Source organism: Perognathus longimembris, chromosome 5 (genome assembly GCF_023159225.1).
Source record: "Perognathus longimembris pacificus isolate PPM17 chromosome 5, ASM2315922v1, whole genome shotgun sequence".
Taxonomy (NCBI): Eukaryota; Metazoa; Chordata; class Mammalia; order Rodentia; family Heteromyidae; genus Perognathus; species Perognathus longimembris.
In genome coordinates, this window is record NC_063165.1 from 56,811,980 (window position 1) to 56,823,440 (window position 11,461).

Genomic DNA, 11,461 nt, shown 5'->3' on the forward strand with positions numbered 1-11,461 from the left:
TTAGTGTTGAGCACTTTGGTTGATTCTATAGTTTGGCTGTTGTGAACAATTTTAATAAAAATAAACATGCAGGCATCTATCTCTGTTGTATGCTGGTTTGTACTCCGTTGGCTATATATCCAAGAGTGGTATGATAGGGTCATAAGGTAGGTGTGTTTTCACCTTGGTGAGGAACCTCCATACTAATTTCCTAAGTGGTTGCATTGGTTTACATTACCACCATCAGTGTATGAAGGTTCCTTTCTCCCTGCATCCTCACCCACATTTTTTGTTCATTTTCTTGATGGTTGCCATTCTGACTGGGATAAGATGGCAGTGTAATTTTAATTTGCATTTCTTACATGACAAAAGATGTTGAATATTTCTTCCTGTATCTATTATTCATTTCTATTTCTTCTAGGAACTATCTATTTAATTTTCTTGCCCATTTATTAATTGAATTATTTGGTCTTTAATTAATTAAAGGATTACTTCTGGAAATTAATCCTTTACTCATTGAATCCTTGGGAAAGATTTTCTTCCTTTCTCTGAGCTTTCTCTTGGTTCTGATAATTACTTCTTTTGCTATGCTGAAATGTTTTAACTTGATGTAATCCCATTTGTCAACTTCCTTCTACTTTCTGGGTAGTTGTGGTCCTGTTCAGAAAGTAATTACCTGTGCCATATTGACTAGAACTTTTCCTGTTTTCTTTCCATAGCAGTTTCAAAATTTCAGATCTTACATTAAGATTTTTATCCATTAGGAGTGAATTTTTGTACACACTGAGTGATAGGGTTTTAGTTTCAGTCGCCAGCACGTGGCTAATCAGTTTAGTATAGAATTTGTTGAAGAGACCATCTTGAATAGTATTTGTTGAAGAGGCTATCTTGTTTACAATGTGTTTCTGGCTCCTCTGTAACTAATTAAGTGACTGTTAGTTTTGTTTTCCTGTGATTGTATTGTGGGTCTCCCATTGCATTGGTGTGTGTGTGTGTGTGTGTGTGTGTATGTGTGTGTGTGTGTGTGTGCCAGTAATGAACTGTTTCCTTAACTATGGCTATGTATTTTAATTTGAGACTGGTGTTGTGATACCTCCAGTAAAGTAATCATTTCATCCTTTCTGTTCAGGATTACTTTTGGTTTAAAGGTATTTTTGTTTCTATATGGATTTTAAGAGTGATTTTTCTATTTGTGCAAAGAATGACACTAGAACTTTGATAAGCATTGCACTGAATCTGTAGGCTGCTTTCAACAGTATTCCAGTTCTCACAGTACTAATTCTGTCAATCCATAAGCATGAGGAATAACTTGCTGATTATTCCTTTCTTTGTTTGTTTGATACTTATCAGTACTAGATTTTTTAATTTGTAGCCTTGTGTTGCTAGACAGGAGCTTTACCAAATCCCTAGTCTATTTTGCTCCTTTTAGATAGGATCTTGTGTGTTTGCCAGGGGCTAGCCTCAGAAATCAATTTCCAGCATAAGTGAGATCATAGGAAATTGCCATGTGCAGTTTATTGTTTGAGATGGGAGTCCCATCAGCTTTTTGTCTTGGCTGGCATTGAACCACTATCCTCCTTATTTTTCTTCATAAGTAACTTTTTGATTATGGATATGTGACTAAGCTCAGTTCCTTATTTATCTGTGTGTGTGTATGTGTGTGTGTGTGTGTGTGTGTGTGTTGTGTTGTGCTGTGTCTGTGTGTCAATCCTGTGGCTTGAACTCAGGGACTGAGTGCTCTGCCTGGGATTTTTTGCTTAAGGCTAGTACTGGAATACTTGAGGCATAGCTCCACTCCTGGCTCTTTTGGTGCTTAATTGGAGATTAAGAGTCTCATGGACTTTACTACCTGGGCTGGCTTCAAACCACCAGGCTCAGAACTCAGCCTCCTAAGTAGTTAGGATTATAGGTATGTGCCATTGACACCTGACTTCCTAATTTTAATTAATTCTGTGTTTACATGAAATATATTTGTCTTCCCCCATAACAGGGTTTTCCTTACTTTTTATGTATTTTTAAAGTAGTGGCTTCTTAATATACAAAATTATTTGTGGTATAGTTTGTGTTTTTAGTATCAATTTTCCTCTCCTTCACCAACCAGTTGATTAGGAATGTTTTAAATTTAGCTTTATGTGGGAATCCTTAGGCCCTTGAAAGGAAAGTAACATCAAATTATTATATAAAGCTCTTTTGAAAGCAATCATAAAATGCTTTCTCTCTACTTCTCTTTCTCACTCTCTCCATTTGAGTGACAGGTAAAGATTTACGTTTTGAAAGATTAGGAAGTAAAAATCTCATTTATATAAATATTTAATTTACATCAGGTTCTATATTTTTTATATCTTGGATAAATTATATGTTTTAAAAATTAATCATATATATGATAGATTTTTAAATTATGTATGCTACACACACACACACACACATACATACATACACACACATATATTCACTCTCATCTATCCTCTCTGTTGACTTTTCCATCTCTTACTGGTACATGCAGCACAGCCTTTGCTACTTTCCTAACCATTATATATATAATATGTTTCATATATAATATAAAATATAACCACACATATATGATACATACCATATATACATACATGATAATGATATATTATATATGATAATGATGCAATGATAATATATGTATCATATCTATCTATCTATCTATCTATCTATCTATCTATCTATCTATGTTATCTTATATTTTGTCCCAGTACTGGCTTGAACTCAGAGCCTCTCATTTTCTCTTAGCTTTTTCAATCAAGGCCTGCACTCTAACACTTGAGCCATACATCCACTTGTAGTATTTTTGCTGTTTAATTGGAGATAAGAGTCTCAGATTTTTCCCTGAGTGATCTGGGATCTTCAGGTTTCTGCCTCCTGGGTAATTAGGATTACAGGTGTGAGACACTGATATCCAGCATTGTTTTTTTTTTTTTTTTGAGACTTTTTTGCATTATTACTTTCCGCTATAGTCTAATGTTTGAAGATATGCCTCATTTTTTTTTTCTTTTTTTTTTTTTTTTTCTCAAATTTTTATTGTCAAACTGATGTACAGAGAGGTTACAGTATCATAGGTTGGTCATTGGATACATTTCTTGTACTGTTTGTTACCTTGTCCCTCATGCCCCCCTCCCTCCCCCCTTTCCCTCCCCCCCTCCAGTGTTCAGTTCACTTACACCAGACAGTTTTGCAAGTATTGCTTTTGTCGTTATTTCTCTTTTTTTACCCTGTGTCTCTCAAATTTGGTATTCCCTTTCAATTTCCTACTTCCAATACCAGTAAACACGGTTTCCAATATACTCAGATAAGATTACAGAGATAGTGTAGGTACAACCATAGGAAGGTGATACAAGAGCATCATCAATAATAGAAACTACACATACACCTAGGACGTTGAAAGTAGTTACAACTGTGATATATCAATTGTTTCCATAACATGGAGTTCATTTCACTTAGCATCATCTTATGTGTTCCTAAGGGTATAGCTATTGGGCCTTGTGAACCTCTGCTATGGCTTGCCTAAACCTGTACTAATTATTCCCAATAAGGGAGGCCATAGAGTCCATGTTTCTTTGGGTCTGGCTCACTTCACTTAGTATAACTTTTTCCAAGTCCTTCCATTTCCTTACAAATGGAACAATGTCATTCTTTCTGATAGAGGGATATGCCTCATTTTTAAAGATACTTAAAAATAAATTTTATATGTTTTTGGAAACTGGAGTTTTACCTATACAAATGAGTGGATAGTTTAAATATGTGTGTGTCTCTATATATATGACATACATAATATGTATGTATGTATATGACATTAGTCTTATAAAACTGGTTAAAGGCCCTGGTAATCCTAGCTACTCCGGAGACTGATATCTGAGGATGGTGATTTCAAGTCAGCTAGAACAAGAAAGTCCCTGAGAGTCTTATCTCCAATTAAATACCATAAAAGCCAGAAGTGGAGCTGCCACTCAAGTGATAGAGTATTTGCCTTGAGGGGGGAAAAAGTTCAAGGACGGGGCCCATACCCTGAGTTCAAGCCCAGAATTATCGCATAAATAAGGCAATGGTGTATACATATCTCCATTTTGATATTTCTCAGGCTTCCTTATGATAAAATGAAATTTTCACAAAAATTATATAAATATATCTCATATAATTCTTAATGGAAGAATAAGAAAGAGAGACCGAGAGGAAGTGGAGAAAGGAGCAGCAGAGAAAAAGATTTGAAATTGGTTATTCCCTTGGGAAGAGTAATTCTGGTGATTATTTAGTAACAGCTCATATAGGATAATTTTCCCCCATTTAATAATCATTTGGCTAAGTTATTTAAAGCAAAAATTTGTAAGTCTAAATTCAGTCAAGCTGAGTAACATTGGCTTATACCTGTAACCCTAGCTACTCAGAGTGCTGAGATCTCAATATCACAGACAGAAAAGTCTGTGAGAACTCATCTCCAATTAGACAGTAAGATGCCAGGCTGGCAGCATAGCTCAGGTGGTAAGTGCCAGCTGAGTGAAAAAATTGGGGGGGGATCCTTTATTAATGAAGCTTTGTATTTAATTTTAAATTTATTTTATTGACAAACTTTCAGTGCAAAAGCATAGACATCAAATCATGTGGAGTATGACTAATGATCTTAAATAAAGATACATATGCTCACGGTAGTTATCATTGGTGTGTAAAGTACATTATAGATGACTTTTATTTTACTTACTTTGGCTTACTTGACTTCACTGGGAATCATAATTTGTATTGTTTAAGTGGAAGAATGTAATTATCTTGTACAAGGCATCTGTGACACACATGCAGGCTGCTTTGGTGAGTCACCAAAATAAAAAATGCTCACTGTCTATTGATCCAAGAGAGCAAACCAGTTCCCAAAATGCATGCATGTAACAAGAGAGTCCTGGATTGAGCTGCTCCCTTTCACCATGTTCTTTTCTTGCTAACCAAGCACCTTGGGCGATGGTTCTTAAACTTCACTACACACTGGAATCTGTCAAAACATTTAGTTTAAATACGATCTGACACCCACACACAGAGAACTGAGTGGAGGATAGCATGTGTATTTTATTTATGTTTGATATAATCTTCTCGTTCTGAGAAGGATGATCATGCCTTGAGAGGCTATTTCAGAAAACAAAAACAAATGAAAAACCAGGAGAAAAAACATCACATTACTTTTTAGACTCATCAACTACATGTAACAAATCAAGCTGTACAGGAAAGGAGTTAGCAAAAGTGAAACTTTGGTGCTAACTTTTCCCTAAAGATATTTTCCCTAACTAATGCCAAGAATCAGTCGCAAATCCAAATATGAGATCCTAATGGGCAGGAATAAAGAAAGTTGTATGCATGCACATATGCACGCATTTGTTTCTGGAAATCAGAGGTTCCTCTCTAAGAAATATCTTGAATATTATGAACATATTTTTTTTTTTTTTGGCCAGTCCTGGGCCTTGGACTCAGGGCCTGAGCACTGTCCCTGGCTTCTTCCCGCTCAAGGCTAGCACTCTGCCACTTGAGCCACAGCGCCGCTTCTGGCCGTTTTCTGTATATGTGGTGCTGGGGAATCGAACCTAGGGCCTCGTGTATCCGAGGCAGGCACTCTTGCCACTAGGCTATATCCCCAGCCCTATTATGAACATATTTTAACCTCAGTATTTACTGGACATTGCTTATAGATTAGTCAGATGAGTGAAGAACTGTTCCTGAATCAAAGTTCTCCACTTTTAGAGAGTAACATACAATGAGAATACTTAGATGTTAATCTCTGTGGGGATATCTCAGAATGGGTTGTCATGCAGACTTACGGAGCAGCAAAGGTTGCAGGAGAATTGAACATGCAGAGACTGTGAGAATGGAGGATGAAGTTCAGAGTGTCATGAGACTATCTAGACAGGTATTTTGTCATCTGTCATTATCTAGACCCCATCTTGTAGCTTTATCAGCTTAATCATAGTTTAGTTCTATTTCAGCCAGCACTTAACTATGGACTGTACAAGAGTCTGAAGTAACAAAGAAAATTAAAAAGAAAGACTTGGTCCCAGTCCTTGAGAAGTTGACTCTGCAGGGAGCAGACCAGAGCCAGGCATCTAGAGTAAGTGAAAAGCTCCATTCAGGTAAATACCAACAGCCTTAATAACACCAGCAGCATTTAGATAACACTCCCAGTAATACTTGGTATGCACATTACATAGGTATCTGTAGTTTTCCAATTTATTGTTAACATAGTACAAGATCTACTGTATGTGTGGAACAAGAGAGTTTACAAAATATCACCAAATTTAATCTTGTCTAAGCTCCAGGAAGATAGACATCTTTATTTAGCACACCAGTGCATGCCATGTGGGGAAAAAGAATTGCCAGATAACATGACTGGCTCTCAACAGAAATATATTAAATTTAGGAAGAAGAAAGATGGCGCCGATGGAATAGGGAAGCACCCCGACTCGCTCCAACGGCATAGTGAGCTGGGAACCCCAACACCCAACACCCCATCAAGAACCCAGCAAAACCAGCAGCCAGAAGCAGTGGAGAAACGCAGGAAAACAAAAAGGAGCAAAAAAGAAGAACCGAAAACCTACACGGAGCCGGAGATTCACCGGGGCACCCTCCCCCCACCAGCCGACCCTGGCCCAAACAGGGTCAGGCTGGGAAAGGGGAACCCGGCGATCGGCAGACAGGCTGCCAGGAGCGCAGAATTCATATAGGGGGAGACCCCACGGACACAAGGCAGGGTGCGGACCAAGACACACCGGCAGCGACGAGAAGTTCGGGTCCACACCGGGTTTGGACAAGGGAACCCAGCACGGCAGAAATCGGGAACCAGGGAAGCCAACACGACACTTAGCCAACCCCTGGAGGGCCAACGGCGGCGCAGGACACACACACAAAGCAGCAAAAGTGAGTGCCCTCCCTCCCCCCTCTCCCACCCCTGAGGGAACAAAGAACCCACAAATCAGGCGGGGAAGCTCCCATCAGGCGCTGGGAAGTCAGTTTAGCAGGGGAGGGGCTCAGCAGCACCAACACCCCACAGGTTCCTGAACCGGCAGAACCGGCCCCGCCCCCTTCCCAACAGGGGCCGGGAGACGGCTGGTTGTGCAAACCCCACCTGAGGCGCCTGGACCTCGCAGACTCTTACAACTAAAACCACAGGCGCTGGTGGGCAATACCAGCCCAGCAGGGTCACTTAAGCCTGATCACGTCCCCCCTCCTAACAGCGGAGGTGAGGTCTGAAGGTGCCAAGCCACACCCGGACAGTCGATCCCACTGGGCCCCACACGTACCCCCCCCCCAACGGACTCGTGGGAGGGCGCAAGCACAACCCAACAACCCAGGACTTGCTCTGGGAGGCATATCCCGCCGAAGTGCCTGTTGCACTGAACGCACAGCACACAGGAGGGCGGGGCCCCCGGCAACAGCGCCCGCTCTGGTAGGCGTACCCTGCACTGGTGGGCGGGGACACAGCGACAGCACCTGCTGCCGTAGACACGTCTACACAGGAGGGAGGGAGGAACTACAAACCAAACCTGAGAAGCCATCCAGATCTCCAGATGCGCAAATCACAAAGAAACATAACTCAGTTCATCAAAGGGCAAGCCAACTCGCCAGCTCCAAAAAGCAGCACGACTGAAGAGGAGATGGAGACTAAAAAAGCAAATGAGGCCATGTTAACAGGAATGATTGAAAGCGTCAGAAATGAAATCAGAAAACAATTCCAGGAATTTAGAGAGGAAATCTGGAAGGACACCCAGGAAGCCAAGAAAGAAATGGAAGCAAAACTGGATACAATACAAACCTGCTTTAAAGAAATGGAAGCAAAAATGGATACAATGCAAGCTGCCTTTAAAGAAAATCTCCACATCCTAAGAATTGAAATGCATGAAAAAATAGATTTAAAATACAACTCTTTAAAGGAAGAAATCTCCACGATCAGAGCTGATATGACAACCATAAATAGCTCTCTGACATCCATAAACTCCGCAATTGAAACCATGACACAAAGAGTAGACCATATAGAATCCAGAATCTCTCGCCTGGACGATGAAGCAGCTGACAACAACCAGAAAATGACCACACTCCAAGAAAAGGTGAAGCTTCAGGGAAGACTAATCCAGGAACTAATGGACAAAGACAAGAGATATAATCTGCGCATAATTGGAATAGAAGAAGGAGCCGAATACCAGAGCAGAGGGCTTAATCATGTTCTCAATAAAGTTATTGCAGAAAACTTCCCCAATCTCACAGGGGACCCCATCCAGGTAACCGAAGCCTATAGGACACCTGGCAGGCCAGACCCCAGGAAAGCCACCCCAAGGCACATAATATTCAAGACTACAGACCTCAAGATTAAAGAGCAAATTCTGAATTCAGCCAAAGCGAAGAAGGAAACTTTTTTCAATGGGAAGAGGATTCGAATAACATCCGACCTATCCACACAAACTTACCAAGCTCGAAGCGAGTGGAAGAACACCATCCAAGTACTCCAGAATAACAATTTACAACCTCGGATCAAATATCCAGCGAAATTGGAGTTCACATTCGAAGGGAGAACCAGATCTTTCCACACCAAAGAGGAGCTAAAGGAGTATGTGAATAAAAAACCAGCCCTACAGCGAATATTAAGAGGGGAACCCCACCCAACAGAGATCGTAAAAGACACACAGACAGAATCAGAAAGAAACTTCAATAGCCAAAGTCCAGCAGAAACACAAGCTCACTAAAGACAAGAAGAAAAAAAAAAAAAAAGAAGAAGAAAAAACAGCCCACCAAGAAAATGGAAGGAGAAAAAACACCCGTATCCTTGATCTCTTTAAATATAAATGGTTTAAACTCCCCGATAAAGAGGAGCAGACTGGCAGAATGGATTCGCAAACAAAAAGTTGACATCTGCTGTCTACAAGAGACCCACCTTACAGCAAGGGACAAAAACAGGCTTCGAGTGAAAGGATGGAGCAAGATCTACCAAGCAAATGCATCCACCAAAACGGCAGGTGTAGCCATCCTGATCTCAGACAAGCTTGACTTCTCTTTAAAGTCCACTCAAAAAGACAAAGAAGGACACTACATATTAATACAAGGAAAAATACAGAATCAAGAAATCACGGTGATAAATGTATACTCACCAAACAAAAGAGGCCCGACATATGTCAAGCAAATTCTCAAAGAATTACAGAGCAAAATAGACGCAAACACAATCATAGTGGGTGACTTTAATACTCCTCTCTCTCCAAGAGACAGATCCAACACCCAGAGGATTAGTAAGGGAGCTGAGGACCTAAATAACACCATTTCCCAAAGGGATCTAACAGACCTATATAGAACCTTTCACCCCACAGAGACCCAATACACCTTCTTTTCAGCAGCCCATGGATCATATTCCAAAATAGACCACGTCATAGCCCACACAAAGAACCTCAGCAAATACAAAAGTATTGACGTCATCCCATGTATTATATCTGACCACAGTGGATTAAAGGTAACCCTCAACAACAAAGGATACCACAGAGCCTATACACACTCTTGGAGGCTAAACCCCATGCTGCTATCCAACACTTGGGCCACAGATCAAATTAAAGATGAAATCAACGAATTCATAAGCCACAATGACAAAGAAAACACATCACAAAGAAACCTATGGGACACAGCTAAGGCAGTTCTGAGGGGCAAGATCATTGCACTCAGCACCCACATTAAAAGAATGGAAGCAGAGCAGGTGAATACCCTCACGATGAAACTAAAACAACTGGAGAAACAAGAAATGACAGAATCTAAAACGACTAGGAGGGGAGAGATCACAAAGATTAAAGAAGAGATAAATCTGATTGAAAATAGAAAGACCATTCAACAAATAAATAAGACTAAAAGCTGGTTCTTTGAGAAAATAAACAAAATTGACAGACCCCTTGCAAGACTTACAAAAAAAAGAAGAGAAGAGACTCATATTCGTAAAATCAGGGACTCCACAGGAAAAATTACAACAAGTACACATGATATTCAAACAATCATAAGGAGCTATTTCCAAAACCTCTACTCAGCAAAAAACAATAATTCTACAGAAATGGATCAATTCTTAGAGAAGTACAAACTGCCCAAACTGAACCAAGAAGAAATAAATCAGCTAAATAAGCCAATAACTTACGGTGAGATACAGGAGGTAATCAAGAACCTCCCTACTAAGAAAAGCCCAGGCCCAGATGGATTCACCAACGAATTCTACAAAACCTTTAGTGAGGAGCTAATTCCAATACTCCTCAAACTCTTCCGCGAAATAGAAATGGAGGGAGAAATTCCAAACTCATTCTACGAAGCTAATATCATACTAATTCCCAAACCAGGCAAAGACCCAACAAAAAAAGAGAACTACAGACCAATATCACTAATGAACACAGATGCAAAGCTCCTCAATAAAATATTAGCTAATAGGATCCAGAAAGTGATCAAGAATATCATACATCATGACAAAGTAGGCTTCATCCCTCAGTCACAAGGATGGTTCAACATCCGTAAATCAATCAACGTAATTCACCACATAAACAAAGCTAAAATCAAGAATCACATTGTTATCTCAGTCGATGCCCAAAAAGCCTTTGACAAAATACAACATCCATACCTATTAAAAGCTTTGGAGAGAACAGGAATAGATGGAACATTCCTCAAAACAATAAAAGCCATATACAACAGACCAACTGCTAATATCATATTAAATGGAGAGAAACTTAAGTCATTCCCCCTAAAATCAGGAACAAGACAAGGATGCCCACTCTCCCCACTTCTGTTCAACATAGTGCTGGAATCCCTAGCCATAGCAATAAGGCAAGAGGAGGACATCAAAGGGATCCACATCGGCAAGGAAGAAATCAAGTTATCCCTATTCGCAGACGACATGATCTTGTATCTGAAGGACCCAAAAACCTCAGTACCCAAACTCCTACACCTAATAAACCAATTTGGCAAAGTAGCAGGATATAAAATCAACCCACAAAAGTCAGCAGCTTTTCTGTACACCAGCAATAGACAAACAGAAAAGGAAATTATGGAAACAATTCCATTTACAGTAGCCAAAAAAAGAATAAAGTACCTAGGGATCAGCTTAACCAAGGACGTAACGGACCTATTCAATGAAAACTACAAAAATCTAATAAGGGAAATCAAAGAAGACACAAGGAGATGGAAAGACCTCCCATGCTCATGGGTAGGAAGAATCAATATAGTGAAAATGGCCATATTGCCCAAATTGTTATACAAATTCAATGCAATACCTATCAAAATCCCAGCCACATTCTTCACTGAAATAGAGAAACCAATCCATAAATTCATATGGAACAGCAAAAAACCTAGAATAGCCAAAGCAATTCTAGGCAAAAAAAGCAATGCAGGAGGTATCACAATACCTGACTTCAAGATCTACTACAAGGCCATCATAACAAAAACAGCATGGTATTGGTATAAAAACAGATCGGAAGACCAATGGATT